Source organism: Salvia miltiorrhiza, chromosome 6, assembly GCF_028751815.1.
Source record: "Salvia miltiorrhiza cultivar Shanhuang (shh) chromosome 6, IMPLAD_Smil_shh, whole genome shotgun sequence".
NCBI lineage: Eukaryota > Viridiplantae > Streptophyta > Magnoliopsida > Lamiales > Lamiaceae > Salvia > Salvia miltiorrhiza.
Window position 1 is genome coordinate 6,168,935 of NC_080392.1, and position 12,510 is coordinate 6,181,444.

The window sequence follows — 12,510 nt, forward strand, 5'->3', positions numbered from 1 at the left end:
AATTAACCCAATTAATCTTTACCGTAATAGTGAAGTAATTAGTTAATTTATATGGTGTAGATGTGACATTGATGATGTATAATTTTGAAAAGGAGTTATGATGAGGTAAGTAGTGTATATATATATACCCCACAAAGCAAAGCACTCACAATAAAAGCAGGCTACATGTGGGCAAAATTGGCCTTGTTTGTGAGTGAACCCTACTTTGCTTCCTCTCCTTCCTCTATAAAGCTGCTTTGGCTCACACACACAACACACACCTTGTGCTATAGTGGTCCTTCTCACTATGTATGGGTAGGGGTGTAAGTGAGTCGAGCTAGCTCGCGAGCTACTCGGGATCGACTCGGAAATTACTCGAAATCGACTCGATGTTAATCGAGTCGAGCTCGAGCTCGAGCTACTCGACTATATACCGAGCCCGAGTTCGAGTTTCTTGATACTCGACTCGTTAGGCTCACGAGCCTAATCGAGCTCAAATAATTATATATATAATATATAATATATAAGCCCAAAATTAAATATATTTCAAAGCCCACAAAGATGGCCCAATTCCTAAGCCCATCCTAACACAACTAGTGAATTTGAATTAAACAAACCCTAACTCACAACAGTCAACAGCTGCCGCCCACCCCCAATCTCTCATCTCTCTCTCTCGGCTGGCCGGTGACACGCACTCCGGCACTCGACGCGACGGCGGTTCGGCCTTTCCGGCGAAGGTCCGGAGAGCTTAACAGCAGCAGTAGTGCAGCACGCACGGTTCAGTGCGATTCTGCGCTGCACGACCTCCATCCACCATTCCCGCCGTTTCTTCTTCCCACCAGACACTTTTCCACCGTCGCCCACTGTCATCTCCGTTCACTCTGCTCAGCGGTCAGCGCGGTCTCTTCTTTTCTGCGCTAATCAGTCGGCCGCAAAAGACATCAGCATCATCTGGATCGAGCTTGCTCCTCCGACTGCCATTTCCCAGCCCACCGCGACAGCAGCAGCGACGCCGCGACGGCTCTGCCCTCCTCGGCGCGACAGTAGCAGCAGTGCAGCAGGTTCTATTTTCTAAATTTTGGTTGTAGTTTCTGTTTTTGTTGGGTTCATGTCCAAATAGATAGAAATCTTAGTTTCTGTTTTTTTTTTGCTGCTAATTCTGCACTGTAGCTTTTGTGATATCAAATTAGTGATTGTGACAGAAAGCATATGTTAGTGATTGTTAGTGATTGTTGTTTGTGTTTTGAAGTTAGCATTATAGCTAATTCTGCTAATTCTGCACTATAGCTAAGTTATTATATTGAACTCAAATACTTTTACTTTTACTTATCAAACATACTTTCCATAGAGGCTTCATTGTTTGATATTTTTGGTCGTCATATAAATCCACAATCACCGAGACACGCAGCTCATTTGGAGGAATATTAAATTCTGCACTTCCTAAAGCATGTCAGAAAATAAGTTTATTCTGTTCTAGTTTGCTATTTATAGATTTCTAGTGGTCGACTGAGTGCTTCTTGCAGTTGTTTGATGGTTTGACATTTTCATCGTGTTTCTGTTTATTTCCAAGCCATGCAATTGTGTTGAGGCTTAACTAACATCTGGCACCTCTACTAAAATCTTGTCTGAATTAAGAATAGCAAGTGAATTATGGAGTTATATTTGCTATGTCGAGATATCTTTAGCAAGTCGATACTTTTGCTGGACTAGTAGCTTGCTGTGAAACCATAAGTTCATATATATAGATGTATTCTGAAATAGATTTGTGATGCCATGTTGAAGCTGTGCATCATTCTGACAAAGAGTTGCATTACAGTGTGACGGAGTAGTGTTTATAAGTACATATATTTGATGTTGAAAGTATGTGTTTGTGTTGCAGATAAGTTGATGAACTTATGGTTTCACAGCATATATATTGTTTCACAGGTGTGGCTGGAATTATGATATGATATGTTAACTTTGCAGAATATGTATGGCTGAAGTTTGATCATTTTTATGTTGTCGAATCTATTGATTGCATGATATGATGCTTTAAAGTCTTACATGGAGAAATATTCAAAGGCTAGACCTCATGGTTGATGTTCTTTATATTTTGTTTTTCTTATATGCAGCCTTTAACATGGTTGGTGTTGCCGTGTTGGTATTGGAGAGACGACTTGGTGTTGCCGATTCGGAAGCTGCAAATTTATATTTTTATGTTGTACTATATTTCATTTAAGACTTGTTACTTTTTGAATTTTTGATGCCTTTAAACTATTTGAAAGTGCATTTTTATGCTTTCGATGTTTTGGATATCTAAGATTTGTTATAATTGATTTGGAGAAAGACTTTTGGTAATGAAATGATTTGTAATTTTATTCAATTTGTTGAATTATGTATGAAACGAGCTCAAACGAGCTCGAGCTCGCTGAGTTTGAACGAGCTCGAGCTTAAACGAGCTTGAGCTCGAGCTCAAACTCGAGTAAGACTCTACAATCGAGCTTAACCGAGTCGAGCTCGAGCTCACGAATATGACATCGAGTCGAGCTCGAGCTCAAAAAAATCAAGCTCGGCCGAGTCGAGCTCGAGCTCGAGCTTCCTCAAAATAGTCGAGCTCGAGTCTGAGCATAGCAATACTCGACTCGACTCGGCTCATTTACACCCCTATGTATGGGCATGCAATTTTCAATTTCTTCCCGCTCCCCTCTCTCTCTCCATTTCTGTTAGCGTTGAAGAAACATTAAAAAGCCCACTTCATGCTTTTCCACAGCTTTCTTGAACTACAAATTGCTTCGCTTCTTCATCAAGATCAAGAATTGGGGTTTTATATAAGTTCAAGAAAGCTGTGGGAAAACATGGTGATTCTGGGCTGGCTACTTCTCTCTCTCCACCTCTAGCTGCCAAAATTCTTGGATAAATCCACATTCTTGAGGAGGTAAGTAAAATTTTTATATAGTGCATGATTATATATATGCTTTGTGGAACCTATATTTTAATAATTACTGTAACAAGTTACGTTTTTTTTTTTTTTTTTTTATTACTGATGATGGGTGAAAACTGAAGTTTAATTGTAGCAGAGAAGATTCCCTGCAGCTCCTTGTTTCCTCTTTGTCATCAATAATTGACATATCCTTCATCTTGTTTGCCCTTTTGTTTTTTGGCCCCCGGCCCCCTCTCCCATTTCATACATTTCTGTGAAATTAATTAAAAGGTTGCATTTTGTCACCTACTGCAATAACTTTGTAAAATTTGTAATCATTTTAATTACCTCACACACTCACAGTCACAGTGAAAAACTCACGTATGATGATTACACACTGAAACTCACGTAAATGTCTTTTATGTATGGAGCCGTTAATGCTCCCTTGCATTCTCAACTGTCACTGCAACTACCCAATTATGACCCCTTTTATTACACACACTAAAATAAATTTAAAAAAAAGTTATAATTTTTTCATTTATGTATTACATATGCATGAATTCTGCAACTACATTGCTTTGAAAAAATTTGGGATGATTTTAAACGGTGGTGATAATTGTGTTGTAGATTATCTATTATACTATTTGACAACTTAGTACCAAAAATCGAATGAAGGCAGAGTATATTTTCATGCAAGTGAGACAGTTGTTTAGTTGAAGATGAATGGCTTAGTTTGAGAAGATCAGACAAAGAGGTATGGCTTATATTTTGCAAAAGGTCAGAAAATGTTCTAATAATAGTTCTGATGCAGAAAGCAATCGCCTTTTTTAATTTTGTTCGATTTTTCCCTACTTCCTTTCCGGCCTAATTATTTTTGGAGGGGTATAATAATTTGTTGGACCACTTAATTTAGGCTTTCAAGTCTCAATGATTATTTAATTAATTTGTGTTACTTCTTGTCATTTTTTAAACAATTTATTTTGGCTAGCGCTAAAATGAATATGTCTGGAAAAAATATACCGAAAATTCGGTATACCATTCATATCGTACCGAAAAATGATGAAAAATACCAAATTTAAGGTATGTCGAATTTTTCAGTAAGATATGATATTGTATCCAAGATTTTCGTTAAGATAATAGTATGAGTTTTTCATATAGCGGGGTATACTGGTCTATACCGATACCGCGGTATATATTGAGAAAATCAATAAATACTGTAATAAAGATATTTACTGTAACAAGATATGTACCAGTATATACTGGTGATGATATACTAGTACATACTGTAAAATTGTATATCATCATATACCACAATTTCTGGTATGTACAGACGTGCAGTACACCGATATATACCGGTGATGTGGCATTAGACCTTAGTACAGTATGCCGCAATTTTTAAAATAAATTACATGTAAATTATAACATTTCTATAGTTTATTACTCCCTCCGTCCTATTAAAGTTGGCCACATTTCCTTTTTGGTTTGTCCCATTATTGTTGGTCACTTTCCTAAAATGGAAATATTTATTATTTAATTAAATTTAATTAGAATTTCTAACTAAACCTAACCATCTTCAAATACACACACACACACAAACACACCCCTTACCCCCCACCCCCTGAGCCCCGCTGCCGCCCCCTGACCTCCCTCTCCCTGGCCTCTGCTCTCCCCCTCTCGCCCCCTGATTCCCTTCTCCCTCGTCCTCTTCCTCCCCAGAACACACACCACCGCCGCCGGCTCTCCCTATATCCCTCTCCCGTTGCGCGCACACACAACACGCCGCCGCCTCTCGCCCCTCCGGGCGGACTTGGGCGAAAAGATGGAGGTGGAGATGGAGGTAGAGATTTGGGCGAAAAGATAGAGGTAGAGATTCGGTAGAGCGCGAGGCGACGAGGATAGAGGGCGAGGTTCCTATCTCCCTCTCCCGTTGCGCGCACACACAACACGCTGCCGCCTCTCGCCCCTCCGGGCAAACTTGGGCGAAAAGATGGAGGTGGAGATGGAGGTAGAGATTTGGGTGAAAAGATGGAGGTAGAGATTCGGCAGAGCGCGAGGCGACGAAGATAGAGGGCGAGGTCGCCGGGGGAAAGAGGGAGACGAGGGGGGTGAGTTCTTGTATGTGTGTTCTGGCGAGAGACGGAGGTGGCTGGAGAGGCGGCAACTTTGCCGAGAAGTAGGGAGGCGACGGAGAAGAAGGTCGTCGGAGAAGAAGTCCTTTGCCGGAGAAGATCGCCGGAGAAAAAGGTGAATGGCAGCCAACAATCATCCCCTCATTTCTTAATTAACTCAATAACACACTCAATTAAAACATAATAATGAATTTCTTAATCTCCATGCCGAAAAGAATGTGGCCAACTTTAATGGGACGGAGGGAGTATATTATATGAATATACAAGTATGAGACTATAAGTTGCATAATTATAACTTATATATATTATTATTACTACATGATGAACAATATATATATATGAGTATATTTTATTTCAGTTAAATTTTACTAGGAGTATATATTTTCATGTGTATTAGAATATACTCCCTCCGTCCACGAAAGAACTTCCTAGGAGGGAGTGGCACAGGTTTTAAGAAAAATATTATTGAATGTATTAAAAGTGGAGAAAAACTTGTTGAGTGTATTGGGAGTGGTGAAAAAGTATTATAATTAATATTGTGAGTTGTGAAAAAGTGAAAGTAAGAGTTATTATAAGTGGTGGGGTATAATCCAAAAATAGGTAGGAAGTTCTTTTGTAGACAACCCAAAAAGGAAAGATAGGAAGTTCTTTCGTGGACGGAGGGAGTATAAGTTATACAATTTAAGATAATCATATGATAATATTGCTTATATTAATATTATAAGTTTATAACTTAGTTATAATATAATAATAACCTTTTGTGAGTTACACAATTGTGTGATAAATAATCTGATTATTGTTATAAAATAAATTAAACCTAACATGTAATATCAATATAGTATATTATAAGTATAATAATATAAGTATGAGACAATAAATATAGTCAAACGATATTAAATAATATATTTAATTTACAGTCTATATTTTAAACTTTTATTGTATAGTCTATATTATTAGTGTGTGTATGTGTGTATATATATATATATATTCATTTAACTTATAACATCAAATGATATATTATAATTATGATTATTGTTCTAAAATAATTACATCGTCTAACTTATAACATCAATATAGTTTATTATAATATATCAATATATAAGTATTACTTGTAATTGAACATTATTGAGATGTGAACAAATTGCAAATTTTATTTTTTTATGTTGGAGATTTATTGTTGAGACTTTGTGGATAGTATTTAATTTTTTGTTAACGTGCGATATATTTTATTATTATAACGTTGTTATATTTGTTACATGTTGTTCATTAGGTAAACAAGTTTTAAATAAATAAATTATTGGTATACCGTTCTGCAATTTGTCAATTTCGGTATTACCTTACTTTGGTATACCGTGAAAGTACGATATATTGTGAAAGTAAGTTATACCAAAACTCGGTACAGTATATCAAAACAAAGATATGGTACATGTAGAGTGTATTTTCTATACCGAAGATAAATGTAAGATTTAAGATATGACAAATTTAGTAAAATATATCGTACCATTCCACTCCTAAATATGTATGACCAAATTAAAGATCATTTAGAGATCTCTTGTGCTTCTTGTTCGATCTTGGATAAATGACCAAATTCATGGCAGTAAGCTCACCTAAATATGATGAATCCCACCATCTATCGACTGCTCATTTTTCACATACTTGTATGCTCGAAATAAATTAAAAGTATATATGAGGCCAACTATATATATCCCACCATCTATCGAAATAAATTTATTTTATAAAGTATTTCATTATATTTTGTCTGGAATAATGCTATTTGGACAAAATTTGTCCGGACAAAATATGATCAAATAGCATTATTGTATATATATATATATATTACTCATCAACTTAATTATTAATTTTTGGCTCCATAAATAGAGTTTGGTTTTTGTGAATTCACGGTTTTCATCATCATGGCGCGCACACAAACATATGTAAATATAAGGTATACAAATATCAAGGATATTCAAATAAATCTGCGTGCGGCCCTCAAATTTTACGCCAATCCATGCGATGCACGGTGAAATCAAAATTAAAGTTTATGTAAATTGGAGATAAAAAGAAGTAAAAATATGTGGAGTGGAACACTTATTTTTGCCAAATTTATCCAAACGCGATTTCAAGGCTTTATCTATTGGCATAAATTGGCCCACTCATGATCACATTTCCCCTCCAATTGAAGCCTTGTATTTTAATTTGTATTTTATTTCAATTGATCTGTTCCCATTTTACCCAAAAGAGTCAGCATTGACTTATTAGCTGTTGCACTGACCAAATCAACCAGAAAACAAGGTCAACTGCATTTACTGTCCAATACAATATTTTGAAATGTTTCCTTTCTTTTTGACAGTTTATCACAAAAAATGCTATTCTAATCAATGGTTCCCCCCCCCCCCCCCCAAATGATGGCATGCATATTGTATACCAAATTTTAACAAAATTTTAAACTGAATTTAGATAAAGTTCGTGATAGCGCACATACATTTGGCTATCGCTAATTAATAATCTTTTTACTTCTAATAAATTGGTTTGCACAATTAGATAGTAAAATTGTTGTGTGAACAAGTTGTTTCCATAAATCTAAATACACAAAAGGAAATTTGAGTAGGCGCCTATAAAATGTTTGCTCTGCTCTCACCTATAATTTTTTTTTAATTCATGATCTCACCTATAATTAGGACTGGCTCGGATCGTTATTAGATCGACCTGATAAGGTCATACCTGAACACGACATGTTAAGGAAGTTCTCGACACAAACACGAACCCGACACGATTTACTCAAACTCGAACACGACACAAATATGATGACAACACGATTTGAATCATGTTGACACTATACGATAACGACACGATTTGATTAAAACCTAATTAAATACGAAACCCTAAAGGTTAAAGTGTAGAAAGAATTAAAAATTTAAAATAAATATTTAATAAAAAAAAATAATATTAACTCTATCAGGTGATACGAACCCGACACAAAATTATCAGGTCCTTATCAGATCGACACGATAATAATACGAACCTGATAAGGCTTGATACTAACTCATTAATTTCGAACGATTTCGTATTGTGCTTTCGTGTCGTGTCAAAAATTAACAGCCCTACTTATAACTACTAATTTTATCAGAGGTTGTTTTCATAATCACCACGAGCCCAAAATCGAGCTTATACATGTGATCAAGGCCCAAAAATAGTTGGAGCTACGAGCTCATTAATTTAAGAGAGCAATAGTGTGATATGATATACTCCTATATTTATCTATTATTGTTATAAAGATGTTTATTATTATCTAGTTTAATTTGTAAGCTTAGTCAAGTAACTTAACATATATAACTTTTATATATCTAATATAAAACAATTATTTCTTTCATATTTCAAATTCTTCCAAGTTGTGATGATTAGACTTATATATCTATTTTTTAAATATAATATTCTTATTTAAATTCAATAACTTTTATATGTGCCGCATATAACATCTTGGCAAGTAAAGATGTATTCGAATCAAATGATTTTGGTTGCGTTCGGTATTCAATTTGAAATTTTTATATTCGAATTATAAATTTATGATTCGAATACAAATACAATATTTTTTTCGATTATTTATCTTATATGATTTCAAAATCATTATATTAGATTTACTATTGAAAAATATTTGATTATATATATATATATACACACACACACACACACACACACATATATATATATATATATATATATATTTAATATTCACATATATGGAGGGGTTAGGCTATAAATCTCTCTTAAAATACAAAATACGAACCAATAAAAATACTTAATTCTATATAGAACACGTTTGAATTTCAAAAATTAGAAAATTTCCCCATATGAGATTCGAACTCAGAACCTTGAATTTATTATCCAACAAAGTTATGAATCTAAAAATGGTTCCTATTTTATATTTTAAAATGAGTTTTTATTCTAATCCATCCTCATATATATATATATATATATATATATATATATATATATATATATATATATGCATTTGATATGAGAGTTGGAATAGTTAGAATCATCTTTTTAGCATCTATTATTGAATTGTTACTAGGTAAATATATTGGTTATAGTTTCAAATTATTTATAAAATGTTGTTTTAGAAATTTTATCCTTAAAAGTTGCGAATTCAATACATTTGAATCGATTAGAATAGTTGAAAATTTCAAATCAAATATTCAAATTACATTGTTTAGAATACATTTAAAAAAATTGTGCAAATATTTGATTCAATTCGATTGAAAATTCTCAAATAAAATTAAATAAAGATATTTAAATATTAATTCGAACGTATAAATAGTTTATAATTATGAATCAAATACATTAATATTTGCTTCTATTCGTATATATCCCATTCACAAGTATATAGTAAAAATTGAAAATAAATGTGAAATATAACGGTGAATTAAAAACACCGTGGGAAAATGCCAACGGATAGCCAATAATTCCGTCCCAATGTGTTTGGAACGGTATAGAGTCATTGTCACAACTTGTAATTTTTCACCAAATTAAGCCTCACAAAGAAAATTATCAACCACCAATTTAATTATATCTATATACTATTTGGTTGTGGTGGACCATATTACATGTAGTTTTCGAAATCATGAAAATAACATGTGATGTATTGAGACAAAATATGACTAGCTACAAAGTTTTTTTAGAGAGGAACGTAACTACCTACAAAATTACTACTACTAAAGATCTCAAATTAAAGGAGGCTGCAGCTAATATTCAAGAACAGCTGTAATTAATACTCAACAATAAGTGGATTAATCTTCACAAGAGAAAAGATGACAACACATAATAATTTAGCTTTAATTAAAGACATAAATCAACAACAAGATTGCATTATTTGATCGATCAAAGTGCTGCCTCTGATTAATACACCATAAATGGACAAGGAGTAGATGAATTTTCTAACCATATCTTAATAGCCAAAGCAGATCTCTCTCTCTCTCTCTCTCTCTCTCTCTCTCTCTCTCTCCATTTTAGACAAGAATGGAATGGAAGAAACCCATTGCATGCTTAACTCCAAAATCCAAACTCGTTTTCTGCAGCAGGAAAAGGTGAAAATGTACAGGCAAAGCAAAACATATGTAATTGAATAATCCAAAAAGTAAAACACAGAATAGAATTACACAACAGCGATCAATCTTAACAGAAACCCATAAAATATTACAGAAAACTAAGAAAAAATGAATGCAGACGAGATCCATAACTTGCTGCAAATCCAAAAGAAACACAAATTTGCATAATAATTAAATCACAAATTAACACTCAACTATTCAAATCCAGCAGCTGTTCAATATTTCAAACTAAAGAACCACAGATCTATCTAATAGAGATCAATATTGCAAAAATAAAAATTAATAATGCAATGAAATAAATGATGTAAATATCAAGATTTGTACAAGTGAAAATGGAAATTAATCAAGAACTTGTCATTTAATAGGAGTGTAACATATTCCAGACTGGCTTCAATTAATACAAGTATATAAATCAAGTTGTGCATTATTAACATGCGAAATAAATTAAACCCATTATAAATGTTTGTCGTCTCATTTAAATAGTCAGATCAGATCCATAGTCATGACAGCCTCAGCAATACAAATTGATATTGTTTTTCTCGGTGAAAAGATTTACTACTATTTTCCTAAAAATTTGCTGGGTAGAAAACCCTAGTTTAATTTCCTAGAATTTACTTGGTTTTCCAATGCAAATTAATTTAATTTCTTACTTACAGTTTCCCAATGGAAAATCCAAGATTTCTTGTGAAAGGGTGAAAAATGGTGGGAAATGGAGGGTGGTTGAATACAATGTAAATTGTGTGGTCCAAGAGACATACATATATATACATATGCCAAAAATTTATTCAGAAATTTATGGTGTCATTGAAATTTAGTTGATGAGATAAATTGCGTGCAATAACTACGAAATTTAAAATCATCATGAATTATGTCATTGGGTGAAAGTACAGGCTGTGCAAAAGGTTGAGAAAGAATAACGTATTTAGTGTAGATTTTATGAAACAACAAGGATTTGTCTTTTTTTAGTAATTTTCAAAACACATGAATCCATCTAACTAAAATCATCGATTCATTGCTTACTGAGCCTTTCTATCACATAATTCAAGATCTGAAATTACAATACTCTTATCCAGCACTACTAACAAATTCAAATTTGGAATTGAGAAATCACAATACATTGTAAAAAGGTAAATAAATGTAAAATCAAGATCCGAATACCAAAATTTAAAACTGCATCTGCTATCGCCAAAAAATTGATCGATTGAAATCGAAGAGGGTCTTACCAGATCTGCTCTGCTAGCAAGGAATATATAGTAGACCAAAATACAAATGCCAGAGAGAGAGAGAGAGAGAGAGAGAATTGTGGTTAATTTTGACCATCATCGTATCTTCCCACAACTTTATTGAACTACAAAGAATGATCAACTGCAGTAGCAGGCATACAGTGATCTGCAGTTCAAGAAAGCTGTGGAAGAATAAGAAGATGGCCATTTCTGTAAAGCGCTCATCTGCTGCAACCCTAATCTGCAACCCTAAATAGGGTTTCTACTGTGTCCCATATATACGTATACACAAATATACATGTATATGTGTATAGAGAGCGAGACAAAGAAAAGAAACGTGTGTGTGTGTGTGTGTGTGTGAGAGAGAGAGAGAGAGAGAGAGAGAAGTGGGGGAGGGGGAATTGTAGGTTTAGGGGAGGAGAGGAGCAGTATTTATAGGAGAATTGGAAGTCTTTTTCACCAATCCCGAGAAGAATATTGGCCTATTCAAAAGCTGACTACTTCATCCCAGTATATTTATATTTACAATATATGTTTTTTTTTTTTTTGCTTCTTATAAAATCAAGTACACTAATTTATCATGAGCTACGAGAGATTAGTAGCAGTCGAATCTGATATCTTTTTATTTAAAAATATCAATTTTATTACTCTCTCCGTCCATGAAAAAGAGTCCTACTTACCCCATTTTTTTGTCCATGAAAAAGAGTCTCATTTAACTTTTTGAACCATCACATCATACTTTTTCTCTTACATTTAACTATAAATTGTACTTTTATTCCACTTTTTAACTAAAAATGTACTTTTATTCTACCTTTTTGTACTAATAATACCCCTACAAATTATACATTTATCTCACTTACACCTACTTTAACAACTTTCTTAAAACCCGAGCCGAACCCCAAATGGGACTCTTTTTCATGGACGGAGGGAGTATATGATTGTTCTAATTGACAAAATTTAGCCTTTTTCTACTTTTATTATATAAATAAAAATTTTAAAAATCAGTGAAGTTGAATATGAGATATTTGGCCTCAAATATTAATTAATTTATCACTAGGTTAACACAGTGAACACTGAACACACACTCTTAAAATATATAGCTTCTTAATGTGTCATTAAGCATATTTTTTAAAATTTTATGCTATCATTTATGCAATATATAATTAAAAGAAAAT

The 12,510-nt window shown here is 33.5% G+C and overlaps 2 long non-coding RNA genes across 2 annotated transcripts; one reads left to right on the forward strand and one right to left on the reverse strand.

Annotated features, from left to right (window-relative positions):
- Nucleotides 1–297: 297 nt before the first annotated feature.
- Nucleotides 298–2,341, forward strand: LOC130988244 (uncharacterized). The gene is made up of 2 exons (XR_009090029.1): nt 298–1,040; nt 2,091–2,341. It is a non-coding gene; the product is annotated as an uncharacterized LOC130988244 (long non-coding RNA).
- A 7,475-nt stretch (nt 2,342–9,816) lies between these two features.
- LOC130988243 (uncharacterized) lies at nt 9,817–11,930 on the reverse strand. The gene is made up of 2 exons (XR_009090028.1): nt 11,336–11,930; nt 9,817–10,076 (listed from the first exon to the last, which is right to left on the reverse strand). It is a non-coding gene; the product is annotated as an uncharacterized LOC130988243 (long non-coding RNA).
- Nucleotides 11,931–12,510: the final 580 nt, after the last annotated feature.